This window comes from Bubalus kerabau, chromosome 15 (assembly GCF_029407905.1).
Source record: "Bubalus kerabau isolate K-KA32 ecotype Philippines breed swamp buffalo chromosome 15, PCC_UOA_SB_1v2, whole genome shotgun sequence".
In the NCBI taxonomy this organism is placed as follows: domain Eukaryota; kingdom Metazoa; phylum Chordata; class Mammalia; order Artiodactyla; family Bovidae; genus Bubalus; species Bubalus kerabau.
Window position 1 is genome coordinate 11,971,043 of NC_073638.1, and position 17,527 is coordinate 11,988,569.

The window sequence follows — 17,527 nt, forward strand, 5'->3', positions numbered from 1 at the left end:
GGAAAAGGTCAGTTTTCATTCCAATCCCAAAGAAAGGAAATGCCAGAGAATGCTCAAACTACTGCACAATTGCACTCATCTCACACGCTAGTAAAGTAATGCTCAAAATTCTCCAAACCAGGCTTCAGCAATACGTGAGCTGTGAACTTCCTGATGTTCAAGCTGGTTTTAGACAAGGCAGAGGAACCAGAGATCAAATTGCCAACATCTGCTGGATCATGGAAAAAGCAAGAGAGTTCCAGAAAAACATCTATTTCTGCTTTATTGACTATGCCAAAGCCTTTGACTGTGTGGATCACAATAAACTGTGGAAAATTCTGAAAGGGATGGGAATAACAGACCACCTGACCTGCCTCTTGAGAAACGTGTATGCAGGTCAGGAAGCAACAGTTAGAACTGGACATGGAACAACAGACTAGTTCCAGATAGGAAAAGGAGTACGTCAAGGCTGTATATTGTCACCCTGCTTATTTAATTTATATGCAGAGTACATCATGAGAAACGCTGGGCTGGAGGAAACACAAGCTGGAATCAAGATTTCCGGGAGAAATATCAGTAACCTCAGATATGCAGATGACACCACCCTTATGGCAGAAAGTGAAGAGGAACTAAAAAGACTCTTGATGAAAGTGAAAGTGCAGAGTGAAAAAGTTGGCTTAAAGCTCAACATTCAGAAAACGAAGATCATGGCATCTGGTCCCATCACTTCATGGGAAATAGATGGGGAAACAGTGGAAACAGTGGCAGACTATTTTTCTGGGCTCCAAAATCAGTGCAGATGGTGACTGCAGCAATGAAATTTAAAGATGCTTACTCCTTGGAAGGAAAGTTATGACCAACCTAGAGAGCATATTCAAAAGCAGAGACATTACTTTGCCAACAAAGGTTCATCTAGCCAAGGCTATGCTTTTTCCTGTGGTCATGTATGGATGTGAGAGTTGGACTGCAAAGAAGGCTGAGTGCCGAAGAATTGATGCTTTTGAACTGTGGTGTTGGAGAAAACTCTTGAGAGTTCCTTGGACTGCAAGGAGATCCAACCAGTCCATTCTGAAGGAGATCAGTCCTGGGATTTCTTTGGAGGGAATGATGCTGAAGCTGTAACTCCAATACTTCGGCCACCTGATGTGAAGAGGTGTATTTGTCCTTTGACAAGTTTTTTTTTTTTTTTTTTTACTGTTTTGTGCATCTATTTTTACATCTTTGAAACGTTTAGTGATGGTCTCACTTCTATACTACGGTGAGAATTAAGTGGATTAATCTAAGTTAGATGCTAAGCATAATTTGATTTTTTGTCTCTTGTTTTTGATCTTTATTCTCCTCTCCCAGAAAAGGTTCAAGTCCACTTTTGTAGCTCTTTCCCCTGATGACCAGTAGAGTGTAGTTATGAAGACCATGGACCTTGGAGAAGATGAGCCAGGACTTCAATGCAAGCTTTGGTCCTTACTTGATTTGTGATCAAGAGTAAATCACCAATTGTCAGAGTTGCTGTGGAAATTAGATAAAAATAATGGTTATAAACTATTCAGTCTGGTGCTTGGTACATAATAGTATTCAATATTTAGTAAATATTATGGGCACATCCAAAGCAATGCTTCATAGTCAGCTATTCTTTCTAATTCATCATATCATCATATACAGAGCTGTGATCAGTCAGCTCTTTGCACTGACTTTATTTTTTACATCCTCCCTCCCATCCTGGTCCATTTAATTCAGGCTTTCCAGGATCTTACAATAAGCAATCATTTCTCTTCCTATTTGTCTGATCAAGTTCTCCACTGCATTACAAATAAACCACAAATTCTTAGCTTTCCAGCACCTATCCTATCTCTGTTCATGTCTGTCTGTCTCCAGAATCCCATAATTTCCTGGTTTGATATCATATCACAAGTAGAATTGTTTTTCTTGAATTTTTTCTCCCATACTTTTTTTCCTTCATTAGTTTTCACTCTGTTGTATTTTTGGATCAGCTCCTATGTGTCAATTATTTGACCATCTTTCCTATTCCAAGAACAGTTGGAAAGGTTTCTCTCAGAAGTACCCTTTTAAGCACATTACATGGATGGATGTAATAAAGCATTATTTCCTCAGTCATGATTTATGCCACCTTTCTTAATAGTTAGCCTTTCATGGCTTAAATTCAGTTTTAAAATATTTTTGTATTTAGATGTTTTTATAGGCTGCATTTTGTTCAAAATTGGAAAAGGATTATAGTAAGACTGTTTATTGTTACCCTGTTTATTTAATTCATATGCAGAGGACATCAAGCAAAATGCTGAGCAGGATTACTTACAAACTGCTGTCAAGATTGCCAGGAGACATATCAACAACCTCAGATATGCAGATGATACCACTTGGTTGGCAGAAAGTTAAGAGGAACTAAAGAGCCTCTTGATGAGGGTAAAAGAAGAGAGTGAAAAAGCTGGCTTAAAACTCAACATTAAAAAAAACTAAGGTCATGATTTCCAATCCTATGACTTCAAGACAAATGGAAGCAGTGGCAGATTCCCTTTTCTTGAGTTCTACAATCACTGCAGATGGTGACTGAAGCCATGAAATTAGAAGAAGATTGCTTCTTGGCAGGAAAGCTATGACAAACCTAGACAGCATATTAAAAATAATAATAATAAAAACATCTCTTTGCAAACTTCCATATAGAATGGTCTTTCCAGTAGTCATGTACAGATGTGAGAGCTGAACCATAAAGAAGGCAGAGCACCGAATAATTGATGATTTCAAACTGTGGTGCTGGCAAAGACTCTTGAGAGCCCCTTGGACAGCAAGGTGATCAAACCAGTCAATCTTAAAGAAAATCAACCCTGAATATTCATTGGAAGGACTGATGCTGAAGCTGAAACTCCAATACTTCGGCCACCTGATGTGAAGAGCTGACTCGTTGGAAAAGACCCTGATGCTGAGAAAGATTGGAGGCAGAAGAAGAGTTTGACAGAGGATAAAACAGTTGGATGGCATCACCAATTCGAAGGACATGAACTTGGGCAAACTCGGGGAGATGGTGAGGGACAGAGAAACCTGGCATGCTGCAGTCCATGGGGTCACAGAGTCGGACATGACTTGGCGACTGAACAACAACAACAGCAACATAGACTGGGTTGTGTTTTCCCTCCAAATTCACCTGTTGAAATCCTACTCCCTGGTACCTCTAAATTTAATTATATTCCGATATGGGACCTTTAAAATAGTAATTATTGTAAGATGAATCATATGGGTGGTCCTTATTCTAAAATGACTGGTGGTCCTATAAGCAAAAGATATTAGGACCCAGACACAAACATAAAAAGGACCATATGAAGACAAAGAAAACAGACCATCTGCAAACCAAGAATAAGAGATCTCAAAAGAAACCAACACTGATGGTTCCTTGATCTTGAATATCAAGCCTCTGGATTTGTGGGAAAAAAATTTCAATTGTTTAGGTCACTCAATCTCTAGTATATATTATGGAAGCCCTTGCAAACTGATTTTTTAATAACTTTGCATAAAATGAATAAGCTTTTTTTCCCTAGAGAAAACATTTACCTCTGCAGAATAATGGTAATCATTACCTGCTCCCAGTAAGTGAGCAGTGTACTTGGTTCCATTAAAAAAAAAAAAAAAAAAAGCAATATACAGAATAATATTAATTGTTGCTGCTTTCAATTCCATTAGCAATTGTGTTAGATGAAGGCTTCTTGGTTCATGGTTCCTCCCTGAAAACCATGAAGCTGTTTCCAAAATGGCCAAATTTGAATTAATCAGTAAGTTGATGTTGAAATAAATAAAATGCAATCTTTTGGAAGCACTTTCAAAAATGTAAGTAATATTATATTAATATAGCCAGTTCTGAATTTTCCAATAATTATATAAAACCTGTCAAAGATGAAACAGTAATAAAAAACTGAAATATACAAAATATACAGAAATATGCAACAACAAAATTTAGAAAGCATTTTAGGATATGGGGCAATAACATTTTTTCAGCACTTAGCTTTTTCCAAAAATCTTGGTCTACCCCTGGGTGCAAATCATCTGTTAGAGTACATAAAAATCAAACATTTTTCAGGCTTTTTTTTTTTTCAGCTTTTCTTTGTCCCTAGAAAAGCTTAGGGTCATATTCTAGGAAAAGTAACCACTCTCTACCAGTAGGCTCTCCCACTAGCTGTGATCTTATCATTTCTAGTTAGCCTTGTAACTGAAGAAGTTTTTCCAGTTTCAAAACTATCCTTTTGTAATTATCATAATTATAAAAAATAATTTATTTACACTAAAAATCTAGCATGTAATTCTGACATGTTGCCTACTTAAACCTCTTTAATAGTTTCCATTGCTCATAAACTTTCTTACTCTGCTAGGCTTCTCTTACTGCAAATCTGACACCCAGCTTTTCTTCTCCTCTGGAGTTAGAGGAGGCTGCACCCCACTCCAGTGGAAAATCCAATGGACGGAGGGCCTGGTGGGCTGCAGTCCATGGGGTTGCGAAGAGTCGGACATGACTGAGCGACTTCACTTTCACTTTTCACTTTCATGCATTGGAGAAGGAAATGGCAACCCACTCTAGTATTTCTTGTCTGGAGAATCCCAGGAACGGGGGAGCCTCGTGGGCTGCCGTCTATGGGATCCCACAGAGTCAGACATGACTGAAGCGACTTAGCAGCAGCAGCAGCAAAGCTTATATTTTAGAATAGATGTATTTTAAAGTAAAAGCAAATAATCTATAGACACCAAGAAAAAACAGATAAAATCTTATATAGTTTTGTTTCTATTCTGTTTACTTATTCTCAGAACACAACCACTGATAAAGATTTCATGTCCCATTCCACATTAAGCCTCTCTGACTTTGCTAATATTATTTCCTCTGTATTCAATTCTCTTTGCTCCTTTCCTATATTTAATTTCTCTTCATCTTCTTCTTTTTATAAGTAAACTAAAATATGAAACATATGACCACCTCATATGACCTCTTTTTCACAACTATCCCTTGTGGGGTTAGGAAACTGTCTTCTTCATTTTCTTTATTTATAACTTTGTAACTTTTACCATGTGATACAGAAAATACCTATTTACTTAGCTGTCTCATTTAGCATACCTTTTGCTTCTTGAAGACAGTGACCAGTTGTTTGCATTTTTACTGTGTAGTATGCAGCAGCAGCATAACATATTTATCTAGTAACTACTTAGTATACCTTCACTGAAATAAGCTAAACATACACATTCTACTACATTTCTAAATTGTGTCTTTGTGGGTGTGTGCTAAGTTGCTTCAGTTCAGTTCAGTCACCCAATTGTGTCCAACTCCTTGTCACTGACCCTAGGGATCATATCCTGCCAGACTTCTCTGTCCATGGGTTTCTCCAGGCAAGAACACTGGAGTGGGTTGTCATTCCATCCTCTGGGGGAACTTCCTGACCCAGGGGTTGAAGTTGCATCTCTTTTGTCTCCTAAATTGTTAGGCAAATTCTTTACCACGACCACCACTTGGGAAGCCTCAAAATTATGTCTTTATCATATTTATAATATGGCATTATATATAATAATACAATTAACTTAATTCTCTATGGAATATCAATGATCATATAAGGTAAGATTTCATATTTTCAAATACACATTCATTTAACTCAAATGTAGTCATTTTTACAGTGAAAATTGGCAGGAGTTTAATAGAAAATAGCCAGAACTTTGTAGTTTGTGGCATGGAGCTTGAGAGGGAACTATTTCTTGTTTGTAGAAATACAGATAATTTAGGTCACTAGGCTGTCCTTACATAGGTTGGAACTGGGCCAAGGTGTAAGTTAACCATCCTACTCTCTAGAAAAATGTGCCCTGTGATGCTTAATGACCACAACTAGTTAGGACTTCAGCTTTATGTCTCATTCAATAAGATCTCTTGTCTCTCAAGACAGTAAAATGAAGAGTGAATCATAAGGAAATCAATAGTGTTATATTCAAACAAAGCTATTTAGAACAAAACACTTTCCATTTTCTCATTAGCCATTAGCCGTGGAGCCAAAGAGGAAAGTGGGGAGGATCTGCATTCATTTAAAATTACACACAGATGGAACTCTTGGTTCCACTGCCTAGTGAAGGCTCCAAAGTGCATACAATTAAATGCATTTTATTAAAACTAGCTTTAAAAATGCATGCTGTTTCCTTCCATTTATTCAATAATTGATTAATTACAGCCTGCTTTACTTCTCTTAGTGACATTTCCTAGCTTCATTTATCCTTTATGTTTTTGAAGTTTGACTCACTTTGGGAATTGTATTTTAACTTAACTTTTAAAAGAACTGAGGATATATGATGTCTTTTTAAAAAAAAAATGTGGGAGGAGAACAAGATGGTGGAGGAGTAGGTAGACGTGGAATACATCTCTCTTCACAGATACATCAGGAATACACCTTCAGACACAGAAGTGCATGCAGAGCACCATCTGAGAGCAGACCGAGTACCTGACAGGAGGAAAAAAATATATATAGAACCATGCAAAACTCGGTAGGATAAAGGAACTAGAGGTGAAAACAGCAGTGTTAGTAGGACCTGCCCTCGGACAGTGGAGGAACTGAAGCAGGGGTCCAATCCCCACATCTGGCTATTGTCTGAGCGAGAGGAGAAACATTTTAGGCTGAGAGTGAAACAGCTGATCTGTGGCAGCGTAAATGGAATGAGAATCAGACAGTCCTTGCTGCAGCCATACGTACCCTGGACAGGGAAGCAGGTCCCCTGGAAGGTGCAGCAGTTGGGAGCTGAAGTTTAGGGATTGTGGAGAAATCCCAGGGCAAGGGTTGCTGTTGACTGTGGAGAGATGGATTGAGGGGATGTGAGGGAGGAGATTGTGGTGGGAAATGCTGGTGGAGGAAAGCCAGGCAGCCAAGGAGGGAAGGTGATACTGCTGAGTCACGAGGGGGTGGTGCCATCACCACAGCCTCTCTCCCCCCATGCGTCAGTGTCAGCAGCTGAACAATAGAGAGGCTGGCCCATTAAATGCCTAACACTGAGCTACAGAGTAGAACTCCAGCCAAGGAGCCCCTTTAAGTGCCAATCCACGGAGTAGGACCCCAGCCAGGAGAATGGGGGGCCCTCTATGTGCCTAATGCGTGAAACAACAGAGAAGGACCCCAGGCAAGGGAGCCCTCTAAGTGCCTGAGCAGAGCTACTGAGAAATACTAGCCAAAGGGGCCTTCTGATCACCAGCTACAAGAGGCTCTAGAAAAGATTCTGATAGGGCCATAACTCTTGCAGCGGAGGCAGTCCGTGTCTCTGCACACTTGCAGCTGCCAGGGTCCCTGCAGGCCAAGCAGCAGCACTACCTTCATGCTCAACTTTCACTGGAGCAGGGCTGCTACAGGCTAAAAAAGTCTTGCATCTATGTGCACAGGGTCACTCGGTCATGTCCAACTCTACACAACCCTGTAGACTGTGGCCTGCCAGGCTTCTCTTTCAGGGAGGGGAGTGTTCTCCAGGCAAGAACACTGGAGCATATTGGCCAATACTTGTTGCCATACCCTTCTAGAGCACTATTTTTCCTGCTGTCCTAGTCGCCAACTCCTCTGAGTTCCTGGTGCTGCCAGAACCCCTGAGACCCAAGCAGCTGCACTACCTCCACAGCTGGCCCTCACAGGGCCAAACCCAAATCCTCCAGGGCAGCCTCAGGAGCAAACCCTAGTGGACGACCCACATGTAGTGGTAGAAATAAAACCACAAGTGAAACCCATCGGCAGTGTGGCTAAGGAAGAAGACCCAAAACCTTCCCACCAGCAGTGCAAGCTACAATTACATCCACACGATGAACTAGGTAGACTCTGTGTGTATGAAATATATTAAAGGCCATCAAGAGCTCCAACAAAAGAAAATTCACTAGTTCTGATAGTTGTGGACATTGGAGACAAGAACACACAGGAGTAGGACCAGATTAGAATCTGAACAGCCCCCACAGCAGGTCCAGAGATCAGCACAGTGTTGGAGGCCATCCTAGGGAGGTGAGGGGGACTGTAACTCCCAGTGAGGAAAAGGACTCTGACAGCAGTGACACAAGAAAAATATTTACTATTCTTATTTTTTGACTTGTTCTGTAGATTCTTTTGGATTTTTTTTATTATTATTATTATTTTCCCCAGTCTGTTGTAGTTGTCATTTTTATTGGCACTAAGAAATCCAATTAAAATTTTGAGCTTTTTTTTTTATTATTCACATTTTTTATTGTTGTTATAAACCTCTGCTTCTAGGTTGGGCTTTTGCAGCTCTGTGGAGTTTTCCTTTTTTTTTTTTTTCCTCTTGTATTTTTTTAATTTTAATTTTTAATATTTTAAACCTATTATTATTTTTCTACTTTTATTACTTTGTTTGCTTTTCCTACTGTTCTTTTCCCCTTGCAGTTAACCTTTAATGTATATAAATCTTCTTTATCTACCTCTGTTTAACTCTGCATGTCTATTCTTTCTTTCTTTTCCTCTCAACATATTTGCTGTTGTTTTCATTGCTTTATTTCCCACTTGGCAACTTGCTTTAGTTTTGCTTTCCAGTTTGTGCTTTCATTAGTTTTGTTCTTAGCTGGTAAATATAATTTTTGATTTCCTTTGTTTGCTGGATCAATCTACCATACCTTATTTTAGTTGGACTCTTTTGACTTTGCTCGTAGGTGAATATGTGTATCTGTATATTCCATTATTTTAATTATTATTATCCCGATTTTGTAACTGCCATTTGTCTGGGGTTCATCTTTGGTTTCTCATTTTTGGATATTTGTTTTCACTTAATGCCATAATGAACTACTTGTGGAACCTTCATTTCTGACTAGAGATCAAGCTCTGAGCCTTGGAGTGGTGGCACTGACTCCAAGACCCTAGACTACCAGAGAAATAACCCTATGGAGTATCAAATAGTGAGAACTCACACAAAGGAAACCACCTGAATACAAGACCTGGCATCACTCAACCACTAGTAGCATCCTGTGCAAGATGTCTCATCTAAACAACAAACAGAACAAAAATACAAACCCAATCATCAGCAGACAAGATTAGCCCTCACTCAGCCTTGCTCATCAGAGGAAAAACAAACAAACAAAAAAAAAAAGGGATCAGCACAAATCTCACCCTATAGGAAACTTATATAAACCATTGGACCAACCATAGGAAGGCAGAAACCAAAAGGAAGAAAGAATTCAACCTTCTTCAAGGAAAGAATTCAACTTTCCTTGAAGACTGGGAAAAGGAAACCTCAAACACAATAAATTGAAATAATAATAATGAAAAGGCAGGGATATACTACATAAATGAAGCAACAAACTAGAAACACAGAAGTCCAAATAAATGAAGAGGAAATAGGCAAAAATAATGAAACAGATTTCAGAATAATGATAGTAAAGATGATCAAAAACCTTGAAAACAAAATGGAGAAAATGAAAAAAATCATACATAAAGACTTAGAAGAATTAAAGAATAAATAAGCAGAGACAAACAACACAGTTACTGAAATTAAAAACACTCTACAAGGCATCAGTAGCAGAATATCTGAAGCAGAAGAACGAATCAGTTAACTGGAAAATAAAAATGGTGGAAATAACTTCTGAAGAGCATAATAAAGTAAAAAGGATTGAAAAGAACTGAGGATAGTCTCAGAGACCTTTGGGACAATATTAAATTCACCAACATTTGAATTATAGGTATCCCAGAGGAAGAAGAGAAAAAGAAAGGGTATGAGAACATTTTTGAAGAGATTATAGTTGAAAATTTCTCCAACATGGAAAAGGAAATAGTCAATCAAGTTCACAAGGCACAAAGAGTCCCATACTGGATAAACCTAAGGAGAAACACACCAAGGCACATACTAATCAAACTAACAAAGAGTAAATACAAAGAAAGAATATTAAAAGTAGCAAGGGTAAAGCAACATGTACCATACAAGGGAAATCCCATACACTTAAGAGCTGATCTTTCAGCAGAAACTCTGTAGGCCAGAAGGGAATGGCAGGATATATTTAAAGTACTTAAAGGGAAAAAATTACAACCAAGATTACTGTACTCAGCAAAGATGTCATTCAAAATTGATGGAGAAATAAAAAGCTTTCCAGACAAGTGAAAGTTAAGACAATTCAGTACCAAAACCAGCTTTAGAAGAAATGTTTAAAGGACTTACAGAGTCAAGAAATACAAGAGAAGAAAAAAGAGCTACAAAATCAACCACAAACAATGAAGAAAATAGCAATAGGAACATATATATCAATAATTACTTTAAATGTAAATAGATTAAATGCTCCCACCAAAAGACACAGACTGCCTGGATGGATACAAAAATAGGACCCACATATATACTCTCTATAAGAAACTCACTTCAGACCCAAAGACACATATAGGCTGAAAGTGAGAGGATGGAAAAATGTATTGCATGCAAATGGGAAGCAAAGGAAAGATGGAGTAGCAATCTTCATATCAGACAAAATAGCCCTGAAAATAAAGAAGATTAAAAGAGATTAGAAAGGGCACAACATAATGATCAAGGGATAATTCCAAGAGGAAGACCTAACAATTGTAAATATCTATGCACTCAACATAGGCGCACCTCAATACATAAGACAAACACTGATATGTAAAAGAAGAAATTGACAGTAACACAATAGTAGTAGGAGACTATAACACCACACTCACACCAATGGACAGGTCATCAAAACAGTAAATTAATAAAGAAAATAAGTCTTAAATGATACATTAGATGAGATGGATCTCATTGATATCTTCAGGACATTCCATCCAAATGCCAAAGAATACACCTTCTTCTCAAGTGCACATGGAACATTCTCCAGGATAGACCACACCTTGAGTCATAAATCAAACCTCAGTAAATACAGGAAAACTTAAATTGTACCAAATATATTTCCCACTGCAGTGCTATGAGACTAGATATCAATTACAAGAGAAAAACTGTAAGAAACACAAACACATGGAGATTACAAAACACGTTTCTAAATAACTAATACATTACTGAAGAAATCAAAAGGGAAACCAAAAAATTTCTAGAAACAAATGACAATGAAAACACGACAAATCAAACCCTATGGGATGCAGCAAACGCGTTCTAAGAGAGAAGTTTATAGCAATACAATCCTACCTCAAGAAACAAGAAAACCATTGAATAGACAACCTAACTTTACATCAAAAACAACTGGAAAAAGAAGAACAAAAAAGCCCCCAAATCAGTAGAAGGACAGAAATCATAAAGATCCAAGCATAAATAAATGAAAAAGAAATGAAAGAATCAATAATAAAGATTAATAAAGCTAAAAGCTGGTTCTTTGACAAGATGAACAAAATTGACAAACCTTTAGCCAGACTCATCAAGAACAAAAGATAGAAGAATCAAATCAACAAAATTAGAAATGAAAAAGGAGAGGTTACAACAGATAATGTGGAAATACAAAGGATTATAAGAGACTATTTTGAGCAACTATATGGCAGTTAAATCAATAACCTGGAAGAAATGGACATATACTTAGAAAAGTTCAATCTTCTAAGACTGAACCAGGAAGAAATAGAAATCATGAATAAGTCATTTACAAACACTGAAATTGAAGCTGTGATTAAAAAAAAAAAAAACTCCCAAAAAACAAAAGCCCATAAACAGATGGCTTCACAGGAGAATTCTATCAAATATTTAGAGAAGAGCTAATGCCTATCCTTTTAAAATTCTTTCAAAAAATTTCAGAGGAAGGAACACTTCCAAACTCATTCTACAAGGCCACCATTACCCTGACACCAAAACCAGACAACGACATCACAAAAAAGAAAACTACAGGCCAATATCACTAATGAACATAGATGCAAAAATCCTCAACACAATTTTAGCAAACAGAATTCAGCAACACATCAAAAATCTCATACACCATGATCAATCTGGGTTTATTCCAGGGATGCAAGGATATTTCAATATATGCAAATTGATCAATGTGATATACCATATTAACAAATTGGAAGATAAAAACCATATTATAATCTCAATGGATGCACAAAAAGCCTTTGACAAAATCCAGCACCCATTTATGATTAAAACTCTTCAAAAAATGGGCAGAGTAGAAACCTACCTTAGCATAGTAAATGCCATATATGATAAGCCAAGAGCAAACATTGTTCTCAATGGAGAAAAATTGAAAACTTTCCACCAAAGATCAGGAAAAAGACATGGGTGTCCACTTTAGCCACTATTATTCAACATAGTTCTATAAGTCCTAGCTACAGCAATCAAAGAAGAAAAAGAAATAAAAGGAATCCTGATCAGAAAATAAGTAAAGCTCTCACTGTTTGCAGGTGACATGATACTGTACATAGAAAATCCAAAAAGATAATATCAGAAAATTACTAGAGCTAATCAGTCAATTTAGCAAATTTCAGTTCAGTTCAGTTCAGTTTATTCGCTCAGTCAAGTCTGACTCTTTGTGACCCCATGGACTGCAGTACATCAGGTCTACCTGTCGATCACCAACTCCTGGAGCCTACCCAAACCCATGTTCATTAAGTCAGTGATGCCATCCAACCATCTCATCCTCTGTCGTCCCCTTCTCCTTTTGCCCTCAATCTTTCCCAGCATCAGGGTCTTTTCAAATGAGTCAGCTCTTTGCATCAGGTGGCCAAATTACTGGAGTTTCAGCTTCAACATCAGTCCTTCCAATGAACACCCAGGACTTATCTCCTTTAGGATGGACTCGTTGGATCTCCTTGCTGTCCAAGGGACTCTCACGAGTCTTCTCCAACACCACAGTTCAAAAGCAAAAGGTGCAGGATACAAAATCAACACAGAGAAATCACTTAGATTTATAGAACTTGAATTTATAGAACTTGGATTTATACTAACAAAGGTCCGTCTAGTCAAGGCTATGGTTTTTCCAGTTGTCATGTATGGATGTGAAAGTTGGACTGTGAAGAAAGCTGGGCACTGAAGAATTGATGCTTTTGAACTGTGGTATTGGAGAAGACTCTTGAGAGTCCCTTGGACTGCAAGGAGATCCAACCAGTCCATTCTGAAGGAGATCAGCCCTGGGATTTCTTTGAAAGGAATGATGCTAAAGCGGAAACTCCAGTACTTTGGCCACCTCATGCCAAGAGTTGACTCATTGGGAAAGGCTCTGATGCTGAGAGGGATTGGGGGCTGGAGGAAAAGGGGACAACAGAGGATGAGATGGCTGGATGGCATCACGGACTCAATGGACATGAGTTTGGTTGAACTCCGGGAGTTGGTGATGGACAGGGAGGCCTGGCATGCTGCAATTCATGGATTCGCAAAGAGTCGGACATGACTGAGTGACTGAACTGGACTGAACTGAACTATGAAAAATCAGAAAGAGATATTAAGGAATCAATTCCATTCACCGTTGCATCAAATAGAATTAAATATCTAGGAATAAATTTAGCTAAGGAGACAAAAGAACTGTACACATAAAATTATAAGACACTGATGAAAGAAATCAAATACAACATAAACAGATGGAGATATATTCCATGTTCCTGGGTAGGAAGAATCAATATTGTGAAAAGGACTATATTACCAAATGCAGTCTACAGATTCAATGTGTTCCCTATTAAATTACCCATGACATTTTTCACAGAACTAGAATAAAACATTTCACAATTCATATGTAAACACAAAAGACCCAAATAGCCAAAGAAGTTTTGAGAAAGAAGAATGGGACTGGAAGAATCAACCTTCCTGACTTCAAATTATACTTCAAAGCTACAGTCATCAAGACAGTATGATGCTGGCACACACAAAAAAAAACAGAAATATAGACTAATGGAACAAAATAGAAGACCCAGAAATAAACATATGCATCTGTGGGTACTTTATTTTATCAAAGCAGGCAAGACTATATAGTGGGGCAAAGAGAGCCTCTTCAATAAATGGTGCTACATGTAAAGAATGAAATTAGAACACTTCCTAATACAATACACAAAGATAAACTCAAAATAAATTAAAGACCTAAATTTAAGACCAGAAACTATAAAACTCTTAGAGGAAAACATAGGCAGAACACTCGATGACATAAATCAAAGCAAAATCCTCTATGACCCATCTCCTAGAGTAATGGAAATAAAAACAAAAGTAAACAAGTGAGACCTGATTACATTTAAAAGCTTTTGCACAGCAAAGGAAACTATAAGCAAGGTGCAAAACAACCCTCAGAATGGGAGAAAACAATAGCAAATGAAACAACTGACAATTAATTTCCAAGTTGATTGTGTATACAAGCAGCTCACACAACTCAATACTAGATAAACAATCAATCCAATCAGAAAGCGGGAAAAAGACCTAAACAGACATTTCTCCAAAGAAGATGCAGTGATGGCTAACAAACACATGAAAAAATGTTCAACATCACTCATTATTAGAGAAATGCAAATCAAAACTACAATGAGATATCACCTCACATTGATCAGAATGGCCATCATTAAAAAGTCTACAAATAATAAATCCTGGAGAGGCTGTGGATAAAAGGTAATGCTCCTTCACTGTTGGTGGGAATGTAAATTGATACAGCCACTATTGAAGACTGTATGGGAATTCCTTAAAAAACTGGGAATAAAATTTCCATATGACTCAGCAATCCCACTCCTAGGTGTATGCCCTGAGGAAACCAAAATTGAAAGAGACACATGTGTCCCATTGTTCTTTGCAGCACTATTTAGAACTAGTATAGCCAGAACATGGAAGCATGTTCTATCTTCCATGTCTATAGCTAGAACATGGAAGCAACCTAGATGTCCATTAACAGATGAATGGCTGCAGAAGTTCTGGTACATATACACAATAGAATATTACTCAACCATAAAAAGAAATGCATTTGAGTCAGTTCTAATGAGTTGGATGAACATAGAACCTATTATACAGAGTGAAGTAACTCAGAAAAAGAAAGATAAATATCGTGTTCCAACACATATATACGGAATTTAGAAACATGGTACTGAAGAATTAATTTACAGGAAAACAATGGAGAAACATAGAATCAATTTGTGGACACGAGGAAGGGGTAAGATGTATGGAAAGAGTAACATGGAAACTTACACTACCATATGTAAAATGGATAGCCAATAGGAATTTGCTGTTTAAGTCAGGAAACTCAAGCAGGAGCTCTGTGTCAACCTGGAGAGGTGGGATTGGGGGGAGATGGGAGGGAGGTTCAAAAGGGAGGGGATATATGCATACCTATGACTGACTCATGTTGAAGTTTGACAGAAAATAAAATTCTGTAAAACAATTATCCTTCAATAAAAAATAAATAAATTTAAAAAAAAAAAAAACATGTTTTAACTTTCTATAGTCACAAGTTGGTCTATATTACTTACCAGTTTTTATGCTTCTCAACATAAAGCAAAGGTCATATGACTGGAAATGCAAGATGGTTGTTTCTAAGACCTTAGGAATTTGTTCATATTCTACTTCAGTATTATGAAACAGAAATATAATGTGAGTCACATATATTATTTTAAGTTTTCTAGTAGCCACATTATTTCAGGGAGGAAACCAATTCTGACTCTATGCTGGAAACTGTTTCTTTGACTTGCTTTTATTATTATAATCATACTCAAAGGCTTGCCTGAAGAACCCTGCTTGTCTGCTAGACTATAAACTAATGTGCCTTTGTTCACTTCTTGAAGAGATAGTTTGTCCCTGCCCACCTGTGAATAGAAGAGATAAACACACCGATTTTGAAGCCTGGACACTCCCTTGGAGAAGTTTTGCAAGGCCAAAGACCCTTTCACTTTTCTTCCCCACTGCAGCTCCCTCTCTATTCTGCCTTTTGTCTTTAGTTCCCCATTGCTTCCTTCTCTCTGATCTATAAAAGAACTTGGCATCCAGATCCCCAAAAGAGGGCTATTTTGAGGCTCTAGCCTGCCATCTTCTTGGTCTACCGGTCCCCCATTAAACTCTCTTCCTTGCCTTAACACCTCATCTCTCAGATTCATTGGTCTATTGTGTGGCGAGCAGAGCGAGTATGGATTCAATAATAATACTAAACAGAATAAAATAAATTATGAAATTAATTTTAGTGCTATATCTTATTTAACCTAGTGTGAAATAAAATTCATAGTTCATGGGAAGACAAGAAAGATTTAAACATAAAGATGTTCTGTCACTTGACTCCCACTCCCCACCCTACTGTGCATTGTGTATCTGCATTATGCATCAATTAAACCTCCTTCATTGGCTTAAATACCTGCTCAACAGTAAAGAGACTGTCCTAGTAACCACAAGCCTACTCCTTAAGAGATAGCATTTCTTCTTTATCTCCTAAGGAGCCATGATGACACTTAGATCTGGATTGTGTAAACTGTCAATAATACATCATGTAATGTATAACCCTATGTCTAAAAAAAAAAAAATGAAAACTTACATAACTGCATTGACTTCTAACAGTGGACCAGTTCTCAAAGTGTTCTGTGATGATCTTCTCAGGTTATAGTCCTCAAATTTGGCATGAATAAACGTTTCTATTTCTTTCTTAGAAGGATTGATTAATTTTTCATCATCTGGTGACATTAGGATAGGAAAATATTAGCATTTCAACATGCAATCAATATAAATATTATTAATGAGTTATTTTACATTTTTTCTTAGTAATAAGTGATTGAAATCTGGTGTGTATCTTACCTTTAGAGCGCATCTTTCTTTACAATAGCCTCATTTTAAGTGTTTAAGTGGGGGCCATAATGGACATCATGGCTCTATGTGATCTGACTGCAGCACTACAATAATAATAAATCCTCTTGGAAGTTGCCTCATTGCATTTCACCATGTCCAGATATAAAAATCTTGAACATTTCTCTCTTGCCATAGATACCACCACCAAAAACAAACAAACAAACCAAAAAAACCCTATGATTTATTTTACTTCAAAATGTCTGCAGATTGTACTGGATGTGGTAGGTTTATGATAAGTGCTTAGAGAGCAATTAACATTTGAATTAAGCCACATGAAGATAACAACAGGCGATTACCCATTTTAACAGCTGCTAAGCAGTGTTAATTGCTGGCTGTAGACCACAAGCTGAGCAATTTTCTGTATATTGTACAAACAGAACAAAACAAAATAGAACTTAAAAAAGTAAGAATTATCCCCATTATAATAACGTACAGAGCCTAGGAGTATAACGTATCTCTATCACCTATGCCATTTATGAAAGTGACCAGTAACATATTATTTGTGGGAGAAATGATATATCTGTATGATTGCTCATTTTTATGTTCAAGTATTAAATAATCAAAATAATGTATATATAATTAGAATTTTCTAAACATTTAATAATTTCACAAGACTGTCAATGGATAGGAGTTTTTTATATTTACATTGATTAAGAGATGTATTTAAAGATTAGTTGCAGGAAGCTAGGAAATATGAATCATAGTTAAAATAGTTTATTAAGAACTGTCCAAAGAAGTGTAGCTTATTAGATCATTAGACTATACCAACTGAAGTAAGTTGTATTAGTATGTATTGACATTGCAGCTTTTAGCTTTAGTTCCTGAAGTGATGGCTAGAAAGATATCATTTATT

The 17,527-nt window shown here is 37.2% G+C and overlaps 1 long non-coding RNA gene across 1 annotated transcript; it reads right to left on the reverse strand.

The window, feature by feature from the left end:
* Positions 1 to 1,204: 1,204 nt before the first annotated feature.
* LOC129628785 (uncharacterized) lies at positions 1,205 to 16,759 on the reverse strand. Its single transcript, XR_008702902.1, has 3 exons — positions 16,624 to 16,759; positions 16,367 to 16,502; positions 1,205 to 1,485 (listed from the first exon to the last, which is right to left on the reverse strand). It is a non-coding gene; the product is annotated as an uncharacterized LOC129628785 (long non-coding RNA).
* Positions 16,760 to 17,527: the final 768 nt, after the last annotated feature.